The sequence below is a fragment of the Scophthalmus maximus genome, chromosome 16 (assembly GCF_022379125.1).
Source record: "Scophthalmus maximus strain ysfricsl-2021 chromosome 16, ASM2237912v1, whole genome shotgun sequence".
NCBI classification, from domain to species: domain Eukaryota; kingdom Metazoa; phylum Chordata; class Actinopteri; order Pleuronectiformes; family Scophthalmidae; genus Scophthalmus; species Scophthalmus maximus.
This window is the reverse complement of record NC_061530.1, coordinates 17,666,567-17,685,849: the sequence shown is the minus strand read 5'-3', so window position 1 is coordinate 17,685,849 and position 19,283 is coordinate 17,666,567. Positions and strand designations below refer to the sequence as shown.

At 45.7% G+C, this 19,283-nt stretch overlaps 1 long non-coding RNA gene across 1 annotated transcript in view; it reads left to right on the top strand.

Moving 5' to 3' along the window:
* LOC118287364 overlaps window positions 1–19,283 on the top strand; it is a 102,606-nt gene that overhangs the window by 31,567 nt on the left and 51,756 nt on the right. The window lies entirely within an intron of this gene.

Genomic DNA, 19,283 nt, shown 5'->3' with positions numbered 1-19,283 from the left:
ACAGTTCATTCAGATCAGTAGATCCTCTGTGCGGCGATGGCAGATATATTCTCTCCCAGCAGGAGATTCTCTCTGCATCTTAATTTTTAAAAAAAAGTCTGAATTAAAAAGTGTTGGTACTTTTGGTGCAGCCAAAGTTGGGAAATATATTTCTCTGATAAGTAGGCGTGGGTGGTGAAAATGGATTTATTAGGTCTTTATGAACCAGTGGGCTATTTTCTGCGTTTATGTGAAATATAGAAGTCTCTTTCAGAAAATAAAAAACATGCATTACATATTTTATGAATCTGTTCCCTATGGTTACCTTTGGTGATCCGCTGCGTTAACACGCACTGGCAAAGAAAAAACATCTTTTGCCCTAAAGACTTAACAATTGGTTAAGATGCAAATGAACCTTATTTTAATTCCTAATCACAGAAAGCCACTTCAGGGGCCCAATCAGCGTCACCTCATGTGTAAACATGCACCGCTCTCCGAAAATAATCCAATATTCAGCACATTACCTGATTAGGGCTTTCAAGGGAATCTTCATGGAGAGGAGAGAGAAAAGCCCCGGAAGCACAATGTGGAGCGGGAGAAGTTTTCAGAACGAGAAGTGAGGTTTTGTGCTGAGTGTGCAGCGCAGTGGAAATCACGTCACCTCATTCTGCCGCTGAGGAACAAGGGAACCTGTCCATTGGCTTTTTGCTATGTGACTCACTTTATTTGACAGACCATCAATTCATATCTTAGGTATATGCATAGGAATTATTATAAAAAAGGAATCATCCACAATATAGGACTTCATGTGACTATAGAGCAAATAAAATGATATAGGACGATGTGAAATAGTAGGTGGAACTCACAACAGAATCTAGCCGTGCAGGTAGCTTTGGTTTTATCTGCATATGATTTGAGATGTGCAACAGTATCTGAGAAATTACATCTGTGTCTTTCCAAGAACAGTGTTGCAGTGTCTTTTCCCAGCATTGTGAGCATCACATTAAAAATTATATTCCCATCATGATGTAAAAAATAAAAAGTGAGAAGATTTATTTTTTTGTGATTTGGGTGAGCCAACACAAAAATAATATTAACATTAATCTGTGCGTATATATTTATATATTAATTGTAGTAGCAACATTACAGTTCGTAACAGGTTTGACAAAGACAAAGAGGAACATTGTGGCTCCTCAGCTGCCTCCCACATATCACTAATATCCGCTGCATGTTGTGCGCTGACCCTGGCTTCCAAGTGCAGATAGTGATGGAAGAGGAAGAAGGAGGCAAGAAGCCCAGGGCTACGGCGACCGGTGCTCTGTGTGTGTGTGTGTGTGTGTGTGTGTGTGTGTGTGTGTGTGTGTGTGTGTGTGTGTGTGTGTGTGTGTGTGTGTGTGTGTGTGTGTGTGTGTGTGTGTGTGTGTGTGTGTGTGTGTGTGTGTGTGTGTGTGTGTGTGTTGGCACGGCACTGACATGCCTCGCAGGGAGGGCCACCTGAGATAAGCCCTGAGAGGCAGCCTCTCTATTCCCATCCAGAGTCCTCGGGGCGTCGGAGCTGCCCGGGACGGAGGCTCGCCTCCTTATCAGCCCCGATAAAACCCCCACACACACACAGGAACCGGCGGCTCCGGGGAGCGGGAGGTTGGCTGGTGCTGAGGAGACGTGGAAAAGAGCCTTGACAAGGAATCACAGGCTGTGGAAACTTCTGGTTGATGATGAATTAGAACATTATAGTTATTTAAAATGTTATTCCAAAGGATTATTTACAGATTATGTGACAGAGGCTGTAAACTCATCCCACGTGTCTGAAGTCATAACAATCATTTCAGTTGGATCTAGAAGCCAAATATAAGAATGTGGATATCCACAGAAGCAGAACTCCCCTTGCCATTTTGAAATTTCCTTCCAATAATGTTTAAAACAATGGTGAGGATTCTTGGAGAGACTAAACGGCAATCCCAACATGTCTGCCAGAGAAAGTATAAGTGTGTGTGTGTGTGTGTGTGTGTGTGTGTGTGTGTGTGTGTGTGTGTGTGTGTGTGTGTGTGTGTGTGTGTGTGTGTGTGTGTGTGTGTGTGTGTGTGTGTGTGTGTGTGTGTGTGTGTGTGTGTGTGTGTGTGTGTGTGTGTGTGTGTGTGTGTGTGTGTGTGTTTGTGTGTGTTATGACTTTCGGGGGCTTCCTGTCGCTGGCAGCGGCCAAACCCCGCAGATATTTGAGGATTATCCTCGAGCGATTGATACCAATTTTTGTCCACGGTTGCTGCGGATACGTCCAGACGAGGTTCGATTTCCTTCCGTGCACATTGCCATTAAAAGCAGCGCTATCGGCACATCACCGTGAGATCGTTCTGTCGTCGTGTAAAGGATACAGTAAGGAGAGCTGACATGGACGCCCATACACACATTTGGCTGCGATAACTCATCGCATTAGAAGCTGTCCCTGCTTTTTGTTTGACATGTGGAATTTAGAGCCAGATACTTTTTTTGTCTCAAGGGAGAGGAAACAAAGAGAAAGATGATAATGGTAAAGAGGGAGGAAAAAAGTATGGAGACTCTGGTATTTGGAAAGAGAAGTTATGGGGGGGGGGAGAGGAGCAGGTGAAGCTATGTCAAAGATCTGTATTTGATCTGAGATATGTATTTTAACCTGCGCAACAGGATGAGGCTGCGTCTGGAGTTCTGTCCCGTCACCGTCATCCCGTTCGAGCCAGGATGTCGGAAGCTACTGCGCCGGCACGTCACCATGACAACAGAGGTTAAAGTGCTTTCCACTGTAGAAGGAACAACAGCAGAAGGAGATAAAGCAGTGGAAGTGCGGTCTAGGACGGGACCCACCAATATGAAAGGTGTATTTTCTTTTTTCATGCTCTCCGAGACATGTCCTCTCCTGCAAATTCCTTAATTACAGAACAGGCCCCTGAGCGAAGTCTCCAGTCGAGGAATTCTACTGTGGATTTCCCTGATACATTTTTTTTCTCCCCCTTCCGTAGCCAAAGATGGTAATGATTTCCCCATCGGCCATTTCAACTCTTGTTTTTCACCTCATACCCAAACTCCCTGCACACTCCCAACACTCCTCCCCAAACCAACGGAGGCTCTGTATGAATAATCATAGGCAAATAACGTTAAAATTGTACCATGTGAAAGGAATTCCTGAGGTGATGCTGTGAAGCTGGTGACCTACTCTGGAGTGTTGCTTTTTCTTTTCTCTTTACCTTCAACACATATTCCAAGGTCTTCTGTCATCGCAGCGCTCGTTCACTGTCACACGGGTGTGTAGTGCTGCTACATCTACATGTGACCTGTTTTGCAAACGGTCAACCGATCGCACCTCTTGATGAGCGACGTCAGAAGTTCCGTTAAGTTTCCCTTCTCACTGATCCAACACGAACGTGTGTCTCTGCGAACTGTCATGCCGAGAGAAGCAGCAGCAGCAGCAGCAGCAGCGCACGAGAGCGTGCGACTTGAAAAACCAGACCCTCTCCCCTGTAATCTTTTCGATCGGTGTTGAGAAGAACGATCTCCTCCTCCGCCTCTTTATTCTCCCCCCACACTTGTGAAACTTCACCCGAGCACCCGGGGTATCTGTAAATCTCCCCCCCCTTGTTTGGGTTTTGTCTGCGGGAGGCTCGCCGCCTCCGCTACTTTGAATCAGCTTCTGAGAAAAACACGCATCCCGAGAGCTTTGGAGGGCTCTCGGTGTGACAGGACGGGGGATTCGGCTCCCCACTCCTTTTACTGTGTGGAAGGAGAAAAGACAAAGAAACAAAAAAGAGGACCCACAGCAGGTTTTCCATCAAAAGATTTTCGTACATTATCTATCATTACAATGCTTTTGCAATAACTTCAGATGACAAAAAGATTTATGTGTGTGTGCGTGTGTGTGTGTGTGTGTGTGTTTCGCGTCCACGGTACAGTAGCTGCTTATTTTCATCTTTGTGCATGTTAATCACAGGGGAGAGGAATCTTTGAGGTCCACAGTAATTGAACTGTCTTCACTTCGTCAGTGGATGGTGGAAAAAAACCCGACAAGGAGAGTCGGTCTGGTTTGATCCTCCTGGTTTTATAACCACAGGGGAACATCAGTGTGTCGTGTTGTACGCGTGACAACAACAACAACAACAACAACAACAGTCCGCCCGCTCAGCACCACTACAGAGGACAAAGACTGAGTCATCAGCCCCCAAAACAATCTCCGTCCACTGAAGCCTGTCATCTCCGTCCACACCAACTCGCCTGAAAACACGGATCACGTGACCGTTCACGTACACTGGTGGGCACGCGCGTGCCGGTGGAAACAGGAAGCAGATTGTCTATACTCTGTGGTCGGTTGCTTGGTTACAGTAACTACGGCGAACGAGGAACAACAATGGTGATATGTCGGACGACGGATTTCTTTCGGATTTCTTTTCTTTTACCGTCGGTATAGTCGAGTCGTGTCATCGTTTTCCGAGACGTCTCCGTTTCTGCCCGTCGATACAACAACGCAGCCCCGGAGTTTTCAAACTGATCCAAATTTCTCAATTTCATTCGCCCGAAAGCTACGAAAACGAGCCACTTGAGACTGTGGACTGGATTGTGATAAATAAAATAAAGCCAATTAGTTGATTCGCTGACAGGAAATTATCTTTTTTCATAATCAATTCATTGGTTCATTTTTATTCTTTTTCCAAAAATGCAAAAGTTCAATCCTCCCATTTTTAAAAAAAAATGAGAATATTCTCTGGTTTTCATTTTCTTTTATGATGACAAATCAAATCATTTTGGTTTCGGAATTTTCTGAAAACAACCAGCAAACTAATTCATACTGAAAATAATCTTTTGTTCTTTTTTTTGTTTTTTTTAAATAATCCAAAGTGAAAACGGCAAGTGGAAACGGGAAAGAAGCTGATTACTGCCAAGTAGAACCGAGGAGATATTTCTACAATTTGTGCTTTTGCGCATGGCCAGCAATTAGATATGACAATTTTTTTCCTGTGGTTGTGATTGTCTTCAGCAGATGAATGACAGCACTGTTAGTTTGGTGAGACTTCAGTCTCCCGAGTGACCTCGTGTGACTCACGAGCGAATAGTAAACTGTCGTCTCTCAGGGGAAGCGTGACGTAGTTTCGCCGCCTGTATCCTCCGGAGGCGCCGAGTCTTTTTCTTATTTATCTCCAGCGTGTCTCCTCCTGCCCTCTCCTCTCGTCTCCGTATGGTTATGAAATAGACGGACGAAGCCCCCGGGGACGAGCGCAGACGTCTTTTCACCTCAGTTCGTGCAACCCAGAGCAAATGTTTTTCCCAGTGACTTTGTGCGGAATTGCGCCACAACATCTGAAATCCGCTTTTGTGTCACAATCATGTTCTTTTTTATTTCCTTTTCCTTTTTGAGGGAAGGACAGGGCGGAGGGGGTTGGGAATAAAATACATCTGACGATGCCAAGTACCAAATTGTTGAGTTGTTGTGTTATTGCAGCAGGACAGTAAATTATTTTTTTTCTGGTAATTTTTTTGCGGTGAGGAGGCTCATTCTAACAACCACACCCCCTCGGCGCTGTTCAGGCCTTGACTCAGGGACCCAGATGTCCGTCACCCCTCATAGAATTCATTATTATTTTTGTTCTAATCCTTCTGTAAGAGCTGGAATTGAATTTAACTTCCATTGATGTTGCCTTCAGTCCCCGACAGCTGCTATGAGGGTCAGGACATTGTCCTGAGCTTTTCTGGATGTTGCTCTGGACATTGTTTTCTGAAACTTTTTCCTGCCTGGATGTCTGGAAAATGTCCAATGAGCCTGATGTGAGAACACAGCAGGAAAATATCTGGACAACTTGTCGACGACAAAAGCTCTGGCTCCTGCAGCGGCGTTATCGTCATGTCCGTTCTCCTGCACGCCCTACGCAGACGCCACGGAACATTCCGGATATTTCCCAGCTTCTGTGAACGCGTCGGACTCGGCACAGTCTCCTGCTGCGTTCGTCGTATGTGAACGGTCAAACTCCGGAGAATGTCCGGACGCAATTCTGCGGCCGTTTTCCCCGAAGTTCGTGTCTAAAAAGATACCTTAAAGAGGACCGTCACTCTCTTGCTCAGGCTTTTTGTATCATTAAAACTTTTAAATTTCAGATCCATAGTTTTACCCGGGACGTCTGCTTCTCACGCGATCCCTCTCTGCAGGTGTAGTTTCTACGCGCGCGGACTGTCGCCGCTCGCGGGGGCCAGCGGGCTGTGTCAGCCGTCTCCGATCTCCTGCCTCCGACAGCCGACTGAGGAGCTTCTGTCTGTTCCGGCGTCTGGCTTAGTCATCAGAGGACGAGTATGAAAGCCTGATTGTAACCGAAGAATGCGGCTAAGCGGCGCTGCGTGGCGTGCAGCGGGATGATGAATGGAGTGACATCCTGGGGAGAGCGGATGAGCAGACACTCGGTGGACGTCTGGAGTCGGGGACACTTATCTACCCCCCCCCCCCGCCGAAAAAAATAGATCCTCCTTTGTCACCGCTGAAGCTGATCGTTTCAGTTATATAAGATGGGGACCGGTGATCAGGGTTAGTCTGCTATAAAGTCCATAAACCAGGTGCGGAAATATAAGCGTTGCATTATGATATAAGCTTTCCTGTTGGGTTCCCCTGGGCATATGCTTCTGACTGCTTCTGACTGCATGTTTGCTGATGTTTGCTGTGTGTGTGTGTGTGTGTGTGTGTGTGTGTGTGTGTGTGTGTGTGTGTGTGTGTGTGTGTGTGTGTGTGTGTGTGTGTGTGTGTGTGTGTGTGTGTGTGTGTGTGTGTGTGTGTGTGTGTGTGTGTGTGTGTGTGTGTGTGTGTGTGTGTGTGTGTGTGTGTGTGTGTGTGTGTTTTCACGTGTTCTGACACAGGAGGCCCGGCCTTGATGCGTCTCATCTGGTCTCCGAGATCGTTAGGCTCCCGTTCAGTGGGTCCAGTGGGGACGGGAAAAAAAAAAGAAAGAGGCCATTACGGTTCACAGGCATCATCGCTCGCCGTAACTACTGATCCAACTAACACGTCATCATCCCGCCGGCCGCCCGCGCTCCGTTGTTCAGACTCACACACGTTCAGTCGAGAGTTTTCTCAAGAGAGGGGGGAATCGGCAATCGTTTCATGAGATGGAAAAAGAGAAGTAATGCTCACATTTGATTTTAACTTTTAACATTTTAAGTAGCCGATGGCTGCAACTAACTATACTTTTCATTATCAATTCAGCTACTGATTATTGCGCCCAGCTAATCGATTCATCGTTCATTCGAAGACCTGTCTGAAAATTGTGAAAACGTATGTCCCATGAGCCCGATCAGAGTTTGTTTTTCCAAGAAAAAGAAATAATTGTGATGAAACTACTGCACACTCTCTTTCCTAATATTGCTACATTTATTGATTACAATGATATCAAACAGAAAAATCTGACAAAAAAGCAATTTTTTTAAGCTGAAGCAACAACAACTTATTAATCAAGAAGATACATTTTTCTGTCAGAAAGTAATATATATATATATATATATGTATAATTATTATCATTTGTAATGTTACTAAAACAGTTTATTTAAAAAATCAAGGCATTAGTCATTATTTATTTAACTGACTCGCAGTTAAGAACATACATTCAATAAACTTTAATAAACAAAAAACGGCATATTTCTAAGGAAGAAGAATTCATAATCCGATTAAATTCAGATGGCTGATGACACACACACACACACACACACACACACACACACACACACACACACACACACAGTAGACACTGTATACACAGGCCGACGGTGCTTCGGGCAACACACGCTGAAGACTCCATCCAGTCGGGTGACAGTTCAAAGCGGAGAGCGAACGGAGTTAATGGAGATGAATTGTGTGGCGTACGCTCCCGTGGCTCCTCGTCATCGCTGATGCTTCCCAGATTCCCCCGCACCGCGTTCCCTCCATGTCTTCATCACGCCGGAGCATGGACAGCTGTCTCCGCCATGGCAGGTCTCCACATACACGTTACGTGAAACTACCCCATTCTTCTCGCCCTCTGGTTTGCATTATCCCCCCCCGGTCGGAGCTAAAATGGAATCTTTCTGTCCGCGCGCTACAGTCAACTGGCCCGTATCAAAAGGCGCTTGCGTGCTCTCGAACCCAAATGGCAGTTTGATCATTCCTGTGTTCCTTTCTTCCGTTTTCATCGTTAAAAAGTGGGGGTGCGTTTCTGCTGGGTGGCCTGGATGTAGTGCCGTTGGATCAGCGCAGATTTTTTATGTTCCCGCTGTGATATATATCACGTCTACGGTTTTTAGAGGGGAAAGAAATTTCAGCGCCGTGACGAGTGTCCAAGGAGCCCCCCCCCCCTTCTCCTCCGGACACACTCACTTAAACACACACACACGCGGATACACAGGCGTACATGCAGCACACTAAACGTGTAATGCGCGAGCTACGTAACGTTGACCCCTGCGTGGTGGACAACAGAAAGGAAAAGGAGGATTTATGCACCTTGCACTTAACACGAGCCGTTGCGTTTTATGGTTCCTTTTTGATCCGTCCCATTGGACACTTTTTCACTAATGTGCTATATGGCTGTGAGTTCGAACCTCAGGCAAATGGTATTTGCAGACAATTCATGGATTGCGGTTCAGCTTGTTTGGAGTTTGGAGTTTGCCACAAATGACAGCGCCAGAAAGTTAGTACCTGTTTTTTTTTTGTGTACTTCTTTTTTCCCCCCTGGAAAATCCATTTATATTTCGCCGTTAAGCGATTGAACATTTAATCTGATATGATCTGAAATGTCCTGATGGAGGAAACTCAAGAAATATTTCCACATACTTATTGTGACTGATGATGTCCAAGTCGGGAGCAGACAGAGGTTTTCTTTGTCATCCTATACAGGCTGAAAGGTGACAGACTCGTCCCTGTGATGTCGTGCACGTTATAGTGCGATAAAGATTTTTATTTTCCTACATCAGGAGCGGGAGGGTGAGTAAAATTAAACTTTTTTTTCACTCTCAAATTCCTCTTCTGGGTTTTATTTCCCCAAGTCAGATTTTTAATGGCTGGAGAATATAAAGAATGGATATGGGCTCTCGGGTGAATTCCAAATGGGGAATGTGAACTTCTCTGTTTCTGTTTCCTGTGGCCTCCTCTGCCAATAAGTATGAATAAAACTTCTCTCTTACTTTAGGTTTAAAAAAAAAAAAAAAAAAAGGATTCTACCCTCCCCAGTTGTGAATGTGTTTTCATTTACAAGAGGTTTAGCAGCCTGAAGAATCTTATACCACACGAATCGTTTTTTTTTTTCCACTTGTGTGCATTTTTCAGTGTCAGTGTTCCCGTCCTCTCGCTCTGAATACAATCATTTCAAATCGTGAAGTGGTATTTGACAGCTGGCTCCTATTGAAGCTTTAAGAAAAAAAAAATTATTAATACTGTGAGAAAACATTAAGATTCCTTTTAATGCCAAAGTACGTCCATCTGCGAGTTTGTATCGTGCGCGTTTTTCCCCACCGACTGTCGTGGATTCTTTGAAAGAAAAAAAAAAAAGAAGTGCCGCGGAGGTAAATGAGCTGTGAGGTATCGGCTTTGAGGTAGATTCTGCTCTGAATTGATGTGGTGTGACTCTTAAAACCCACCGTGGGAGTTTCTGGATTTCTCTCTCTCACTTGAGAGACTTTAACTGGTTCTGTTCCCTTTCACTGCGGCACAAAGAACCGACGCACACACGCACACGCACACGCGCGTACATAAAATCTGACCTAGACGCATCGCCTCACCTTTAAAAGAGACGATCCAATCGGTGGAGATTAAGGCTATTACTGCAGACTTGAGTGAAGAACAAGAAAAAAGCTTCGGACGTGCCGTGTGCATCTCGCAAACTAGGCCGGATGAATAAAAGATGGAGCCCAAGATTTGTGGCTTTCCTTGGCGACGGAGCATAAAAGTTTAATTGACAATTTAACATTAAAAACATTGCGTTGGACGAGAGGGTAGTATCACAAACACTACTTCATTAGGTTTGGCACATAAAAAATAAGAAAGAAAGAAGAAAGTAAAAAAACAAAAAAGGTTGGCCCGGCGCTGATGTCAAACTGAACAACACTCTTCTAAAATGTCTGAAATTCAAACAGCGTGGTGCGTCAGCACAGACGAGCTCCTTTTATATTCTCGCTCCCAAAAAAGAAATCATCTTGAAGGTACACGGAGGAGTCATCTGAGCTTTTCAAAATGAGCGTCAGCATCGGGGCTCTGTCAAGTCGGGCCGTTTCTTTCGGCTGGCAAGGAAAACTAGATGTTGTCTTCCTTGCGTCATGACTCATTATGTGTCTTTCAAACCCTTTTTTTTTTTGTTGTACTTTTCTCCAGGGAGAATAAAAGTCTGTACCTCAGATGTCTGTCACAGCTTGTAACGTCCCTCCTCTGACATAACATTCTCTCATCTCGTCACTGAAGAGGCCTTGTACGCTGAATCAAAGATGTTGCACGTGTGTGTTTCATACCTAGTGCCATTTCGTTCGTCTTCGTCATCAAGTCCCTCCCCGTGTTTCGCTGGGCCTCGTCCAACAGCGGAGCCGGGTGATTAACGGCCCCTCGGCGTCTCATGAAAGCTAAAGCTAAAGCAAAGGAAGCATTTCAATCATGGCACAGTACAAGCTTATAGGAGCCGGGCCTGGGTGGTTGCGTTCAGGATGCGCCCGCCCTCCCTGGGCCCATCTATCACCAATATTTGGTCTGCCGTTACTCATTAGCCCCTTTTGAACTCACTTTCCGTCAGGCTGTTTGTTGTCCTTGGAGTCCATTATGCCGCCATCATCATCATCGTCGTCATCTCCAAGGCAAGACAAACATGTCCCGCGTTGCCACGTTCGTCAGAGGTAAACGACTATCCAAACAGGAACACAGAGCTGGTGTTGGGGTTTGCTGGACGAGGTGTACTTTTACTTTTTGCATCCCCTCGGCTGCTTGCACTGTTATAGACGTTAATTGCGAGTGAACGTGTCAACAGAGTTTCTTAGGTGGCGAGTTTTCTTTTTTACATTCGCTGAAAATGAATGAATAAAGCCCCTTCATTACGCGATATGAGGAAGTCAGGAAATACTTTATTTTTGATTTATATAAGTCAGAGTGTGTGTGTGTGTTTACATGTGCATGTGCATGTGCGGGCGTGCATGTGTGTACTTTGGTGACTGAATTCAAGGGGAAATTTGTGTTTGTCAAATATGAGTTGATGTAGATGTCCACCTGGTCACGAGGAAATGGCAATCGGCTTTTTTCCACATCTTTATTGTCAAAGATTGACAAACATTAAAGCGGGAATAGACAACTTGTTATTATGATGTTAAACTGACTGCACAGTGTAATGCCGATGGAAAAACGGCATCGTCCGCGCATATATTGTTCTCCTATAAACCTGGCTTTCGCCATGTTGTTCACCAGGAAGCGGTTTTCTCGTAAAAATGGCGACTCGATCGCGTGACCAAAACAAGGAAGAGCATAGCGTTCGTTGACGGACGGAACAAATTGACAAAAACAACTTAACCTCGCAGAAAAAGAATCTTGTTGACGAAAGAACAAAAGCAGGGGAAGAAGGAGAGCTATGGAGAAAGAGATAAAACGAGTTGAACGAGGAGCTCTGAGGAAACTTACCTGCGTCCTCACCGACGTCTGCAGCGTCTTTTACGACAGCGGGCAAACAACAATACCACCAGGAACCAGTAGGGGGTACGAAAGTCGCCTGTTGCCAAGTGTGTCTCTAGGTTTGTGTGTGTGTTGATGGTGCATCAGTATTTTCAGAGACACGTGGCCTCTGCAGTGCTGAGCTTGGCTCCTTCCGGTTCCACGCGGCAGGACATCAGTGGGGGCGCTCTGACTGAATCGGAAGCCCGCTGTGGGTCTGGGTCGTCTGCAGTTGCCCTCATCGCCCAACGCCAAGACGGTCTCAGCCTTGCCCTGGCGTGAAACAGCACGGCCATGTGTGGTGAAGGAGCTCTGATGTCACACTCCTGCTGAATGATGGATGGATGGATGGATGGATGGATGGCCGGCTGACATAGAAACCTAAATTAGAAAGGCAAGGACATGGAAAGCCTGTTTGGTCTGTGGCACCGTCCTATGAAAACTCTTTGAAAATGAAATTCCCCCCTTTTTATTTTGCAAATCTGCTCCACAAGGTGACTGGGTTGGGCTGCCTCAAAGCCTCTCGGATGCGTTTGCCATAATTTGTCCGAGATCAGAAGAAGGCCGAGAAGGCAAAGACAGGTGCGGTTTGTAGAGCGGATGAGTTATTATAGTGCAGAGACAACCAGACACATGCATATTTCAGATGAGGCCAGTATCAAAGATGAGGAAGGGGAGGGGAGGCTGGGGGGGGGGTGGCAAGTAATCGGGACAGATTGTGTGCTTTGGCCGAGGCACAGGGTGCTGCTGGGTAAGGGAGAGGGGGAGCATATGGGCTGAGTTCTGAGGGGTCTTGGCCCACCTTAACGCGACGGACATGCAAAGACAACCCCCCTGAAGACATTCAGCCGACGCCAGCAAATCCGGAAAAAAAAAGAAGCCACGTCGCTGTGCCAACGGCTTGCAATTGAAATCCTCCCCGCCGCCTCGGCTACAAAAATGGCGTCTTATCCGCTCGCATCCACTCTTCTCCGGCAATCTTTCTGCCCTCCTTAATTTCATTTTCTGAGCACTTCTTCAAAGTGGACCCCCGCGGCGATTAATCCATTTGAATGAGTATCTCTTTTCCAGAGGACAAGATGAGCTAAGTGGCCACAGGGGCAACGGGGATGTGAGCGGGGAACCAAACCGACTGGCTGTCGCTGGCTGAAATCACACATGGCACGGCCTGAAGCAGAAATGCTGGCCACGTCTCCCAAATCCACATGCCGGAAAAAAAAAAGAAAAAAAACACCCATAGAGTTGAAAGAAAAAGACTCAAGGGAATCATTTTAATATATTTGATTTGATGCAGTGGTTTGTGCTTGTTGACATCAGTGCCTTTTTTTCTATTCCTCCCGGGACACTTTGTATTCGTCGTGACGGTGCAGACATCAGCACCCATCGCGGGCTGGTTCGCATTTGATGAAACAGAACTCGATTACGTCTGTGTGTGTGTGTGTGTGTGTGTGTGTGTGTGTGTGTGTGTGTGTGTGTGTGTGTGTGTGTGTGTGTGTGTGTGTGTGTGTGTGTGTGTGTGTGTGTGTGTGTGTGTGTGTGTGTGTTTACACACTCGTGTTTTATTTATGCGTGTGTATACTGTAATAGATGTGCAGACTGACGTACTCGCTCGGCAGGACTCAGAGTCTACGTTGCTCCGTCCAGCAAGTGACTCATCCTTAGCCATATGCCAACATGGCTGCAGCGAGCGTGTTTCGTCATGCATGTGGGGAAAAGGATACGAAACGGCGTCTCCAGCATGCTGTATATGTAATAATCTCGCAGGGAACAGCGCTGGTGTGTCTTTTATGTAATGAGGTTTTTTAACCTCAAAGACGAGACGCATGTCATCGTCTCACTTGCCACTTAGCGCATGAATTATAATAAATGACTCAAAGACCGAGCGAATGTTCATGCCCATGCCGCGGATTCAAGGAATTAAAAACTTTTGGGATCAAAACTGCAGAACCGAGGACATTGGGCAGTTGAGATCTGAAGATGTTGTTTAATTTCATTTTATTTCAAATTTATTCTGTGTTATCGACGGCGCCATATGAACAGAGGGTCAGAGCAATGTGTCTCTTATGAAGATATTTGTTGTAAAATGCCATATATGAGTGTGGTACAAAACTTTTTTGAATTGAAAACAAATTCCACTACTCCATTATCAAGACCGCTTTATCCTTCAAGGGTCGCGGGCGAGGGGCTTGAGCCAATCCCAGCTGACATTGAGTGAGAGGCGCGGTTCACCCTGGACAGGTCGCCAGCCTATCAAAGGGCCAGAGAACTCCACAGTTGATTGGTCCGAATGTGGGTTCGAACCAAGAACCTCCTTGCTGTGAGGCGACAGTGCCAACCACTGGACAACCGTGCCGTCCGGAAAAAAAATTGAATAAAAAAAAGAAAGAAAAGAAAATTGTTTCCATCGTAAAATGGCCCTCACTTGCCGATTTACTGAGATGTTCAATCAATCAATTAATCAATCCATCAATCAGACTTGTTTATCGCACTTTTCTTACAAACTATGTAACACAAAAGTGCTTTACAGAATAAAAACAATACCCCCACCCCCATGCAACACAGTATTAACAGGAACTGTGGAAACTCATCTCATAAATTTAAAATGAGGAAACACCAAAGGCAGGTAAACAAAGAGAGATGGAATTAAAATAATAAAACACTAAAAGAGATGAGGAAAAAAAAGATAAACGTGAAAAGGATGAAGGAAGGAAAAATGAAGATGCAATAATACAATGGTCGAAAAGGAGTTGATGGAATTTTGGATATACCTATAAGACAGTCTAAATGTCATTTATTCCGTGTTTTAATTCCGACAGTTCCCTCAGGGTTTCGAATGCAAAGTGTCTAGGTGTCCGGGGGCAACTTCCTCTGTCTTAACAATAAAACAGTTTTATTATTTATTTCTAACTTCATTTTTCCGTCACAGTACACCATTGTTGTCATCTCATGTGATGTGGCTGACCGACCTGTTTGAGAGAGGTGGGGGGATGTAAAATTAAATTGCGGTGGGTTTCTTTTTTGGTCCTTAAAACCACAAATATGTCTTCTCATGATCAAAACTTAAAATAAAAGACCCGGGGGAAGAAAAAAAAGTGTGTATAATAGTGGACCTTTTTGAGAATAATAAACGTTCTTCCACGAGGCCCCAGCGTGCGTTAGGTCATGTCTGGAGAAAATTGCGGTGGACTCGGCCTAATGAAGTCCCTGCGCTGATTTCCTGCAACTCGCCGCCGTCGAGTTGTTTCAGAGAAAATGGTGTGGATGTGTAATGAACTGCGGACGGGAATAATTTAGCTACTTAATATATCGGCAGGAAGTTTCCTTTATCGATCAGAAAATGCCCGTTAAAGCTTTTGGTTCGTGCGTGCGTGTGCGTGCGTGTGCGTGCGTGTGCGTGCGTGCGTGCGTGTGCGTGCGTGCGTGTGCGTGCGTGCGTGTGCGTGCGTGCGTGCGTGCGTGTGCGTGCGTGCGTGTGCGGAACGTGGCCGGTCGGTCGTACAAATACGACACTGATAAAACACAAGCAGACGCCTGAAGAGGTTCTGACACCCTATTAGATATTTCCACTGTGCACTTATATAAGTGTTTTTCAAAGATTGTTTAAAAAAAAAAGGAACACCCAAGAATGTTCCGGCAGGCTTCGAGAGCCCAGAGGAGACGTGAGGTTTTGGCCCGGTGTCTCTCTCTCTCTCTCTCTCTCTCTCTCTCTCTCTCTCTCTCTCTCTCTCTCCACTCAAATCACTCGCTGTGCCCAAACGGTGGTGTCTGGGCAGAACCGGGCTGGTTCCCATTTAGAGACAGTGGCTGGCTCCGGCCTGTAATTCGCAAGAAGGCGGGGGGGGGAACAAATTGCTCTCTGCTCTCCGTCTCTCCTCGAGGCCAGTTTATTTCATGCTACTCCGGCTCTGCCATTCTTTTCCCCTTGCGTGTGTCGTCCTTCCAACTATTTCAAACACTTTTTGGGGAGCCATTACCACGGGCCCTCACGGGAGGAGGGGCGGCGAAGGGTGGGGCCGCCTTTGGCCCCGCTGAGGCTAACATGTGCCTTTAAAAACATACACACACGGCACCCTCTTGCTCCAGAGCACCGCGAGCAGCGGCTCATTAGACGATCGGTCTGTAATGGCGCTGCGGCTTCCGTTACGTTTCTTCTGGGAGAGACAGAAGCAGCAGCAAAGAAAAGAGGAAAAAATAAGAGGCATCGCTGGTCGCCGTCTATATCTCGTCTGTCTCTTTTTCGCTCCGTCAGCTCGGGCTCAGATCTTCTCTGGTCCAATGTCGGGAACCACAACGAGGGCCGAAGCTGCAGCAGTCGCCCCGGTGGCCTCCGTTCCTCCTCCCAGCAGATCCCTTTTTTTTATAATGACATATCGAAGGCCAGACGGGATTAGGCTCAAACTTCACATTAGAATAAACCGACCGCTCTTTTTGCTCCACGCTCGTCCCAGCTCCCCTGAAACAGCTAGAAGAAACTGTGAACTGTGGAGGTTCACACTCTGTCAAGTTTGAAAAGATGTAGAGGAAGTTGACACACGTCTAAGTGTGGACACAGAGGTCACCTTAACCTGAACTGGAAGTTCCCTTTTAGCCCACGAATCATATCTGTATGTTTTTTTACACATTTCGTAAGTAAAAATGGAAACATCAGTAAAAAAAGAAAGTAATGAATAAGTAATCATCCACTTTAAATGGAGTAGATATAGTAAATATAAAACATAGAAGTAGTATATACCAAGTATTTTCAATATGACCAGAATCAGAACAATACAGTGTGACAGGATTGCAAATCAAATATGCAATCAATTCCTGGATCATAAAACCTTGAAACGAGATGAAACACACACACACACACACGCACGCACGCGGCCCATATGATCCAACCTGTCACAGGCTCATGTGCAGTAAACATATTACTAAAAGCACTTATGCACACACTCCTGTTTCATGTTAACACACGTGTCCTACATGCTGTGCATCTGGTTTGTGTTTATTTAGATGCCCCTGGCTGTCTAACCGCCCCCCTCCCCCTCCCCCCTTTCCGTCTCTCTCTCTCTCTCTCTCTCTCTCTCTCTCTCTACCTCCCCGTCTCTCTGTCTCACTCTTCCTTTTCCGAGAGTGTAGGGAGTGATATCTTGGCCTTTTTTTTTTTTTTTTCTACATCCTGTTTGCCCGAGGGAGTGTGGAGCCTCTGGCTGATTAGAGGAAACCCCATATCAGATTGCCCCCACCACCCCCCTAACCCCCCCACCCCCCCGGGCTGCTGCCGCTGCCCAGGTTTAATACCTTGATGCCACGGCTTCCTCATCATAGACCTGTGCAGTAAATCTGGCCTCTAGTCCACCAAGACTCACGGGGAGAAGCCTACGCTGATGGCAAACACATGACGAGGCTCGTGGTCCAAGACAGAAGGTCTTGAGAGAATTTTTTGGCGGGTTTATCGGCTGAAAACAAATCATACGGTTCCTTATGAATAATCGGTTGATTTTCGATGCATGCATTTGTGCAGAGAAGACCTTGGGCACTTTTTCAGCAAAACCAAACACACACCTGCTACACTCTGATGCATGTTTTTGCAGAATGATACTAACAACCACCGCAGCAAAAAAGATCCACTTAACTCATTTCCCCCGATACACTCGTCCACAGTTATGTTGAAACATGACATGACTCCGCGCCAACGCCCCAGAACTCCTCTGATATACAGTAAACCACGTTGCTCCGCGACACATGAGATCCTCCGGACTCCTCTGTGCATTTCCTGGCAACAAAAGCCAGAGCCGGTGTTCGGTCATCAGATAGTAGTAACACAGAGAGAGCGCTCATTGTGCAGAACGAGGCTGTTTTACACACTTCTCTCTCTCCACCGATGTACAGTATGTTTTTTGAAAGGACACCCATTTTTCAGCCAGTAGGAATGCTTGATATTAGAGATAATTCACATTTTCATCAAAGCTTTAAAGAAAAAGATATTCATTACTTCAAGTTTTATTATTTTGAGTTTCTAAAACAATCCGAAGACATGTACTTTCCACAGTAGGAACTGTCTAATCTGTCCACTGTCATATTTCTTTTTATTAGGTTTTTATTCAATAACAAAAAAAAGTCATAACAATAACAGTCATCTCTTTTCCCTGCTTGTATCCCTCCCTGCCCTCAAGCCTTTGGTCTACAACAAAAAGAAAAAGTAAGAATAATACAAAAAATAAGGATAATAATAATGGTAAAAAAAATCCCAATGTCAACAGCACACATGTAATGGGTTGGATAGAAATGAGTAGAATACTTATATACCACTAATAAATAGTTGTGCAAAAACATAAGCCGATACAAACTAAAGATAATGCAAGAAAAATAATAAATAAAATGAATACAAATTATTATTAATAATAATAATATTAATAATAATTATAATAGTAATAATAATAGCAATGCTTGGGATTGGAGTGTTTAGGATATTAACAGGAGATTTTTTTTTAAAAGAACAGGAAATAATATTGTCATATTAATTTTAATGGCACGAGTTCATTGCCTTTTAAAAACACAGAGACACGGGAAGATGTGAAGATTCAGTCTAATTTTTCGTGTCCCTGATTTAACATGTACTAATGTGGTTTGTTCTCTATATAGTCCAGGGCTCGGAAACGAGCTGCTGAGAAATCCACATGAAGGGGCAACTAAGACACGAGCTTCACATCAAGTCGCTTCCTTTCATTCAGAAGCCGCGGATGGAGGTTAAATCTTTTTCCTTTTTTTTATTAGAGCGTAAACAGCTGTGAGAGACAGACACCAAAGTTGCGGGGACGCAGTCTGCAGATGGTTCTCACTTTCGGCGTCGGCGTCTCATTCACACTCTCCTCGTCTTCTCCCGTTAAGTTAACCAACCACCCAAAACAAACGGGACGAACTCTGACCAAGATAATGTGAAGCCCGTCTAATTAGATCTGCCGAGAGGCTTAAGGATGGAAAATAAAAAGGCCTAAATGTTCCACTTCCCACCTGCCACGACAACATCTGTGCGTCTGTGGCTGCCAGGTAGCCTCCAGCTTCCTTCCTTCACGCAATTACACAATTAACCACGATTTAACCTTCCCCCCATGTACACAGGTTCTCATTTTTAGATTTCGGGGATGAGGATTATTGGGGGGGGTGGGGGGGCTGTCACAGCCAAAGTGTGGCCAAAGCTCCAATTGACCGTTTTGCTCCATTTGCAGTTAGATGAATGGGGTACGTCCAGCCAAAGTGGGTGTCAGCGCACGGCACGGTGATGGGGTGGGTTGGGGGGGTGGGGGTCATGCAGGCGTGGAGCGTGTGATTGGAATATATGGCTCAGACGGTGTGTGCGCCCGGGAATGATGCTCGGAGGTCTCATCACGCCTGTGTCAATGTTTACCCTGCGCACAGTTTCCATTTCAGCCAGCGGCCCGGCGCCACCTCGCCACTTAGCGGGGCCCGTAGATTTCTGCTCCGTCAACGCGACCGACCCTCGCTGCCGTGCCGCCGCCGAGACGTGGAGGTGCGGGGCCAGTATAGCTTCTTGTGACATTAGCTTTGCGTAAGCGACATCTCACTACATTACCTCATTTGTGAATTAATGGCCGTGGTGCACACGGATCACAGTGTCCCTGACTCATTAACGGAGATGATAAAAAGTGCTTTGGACATT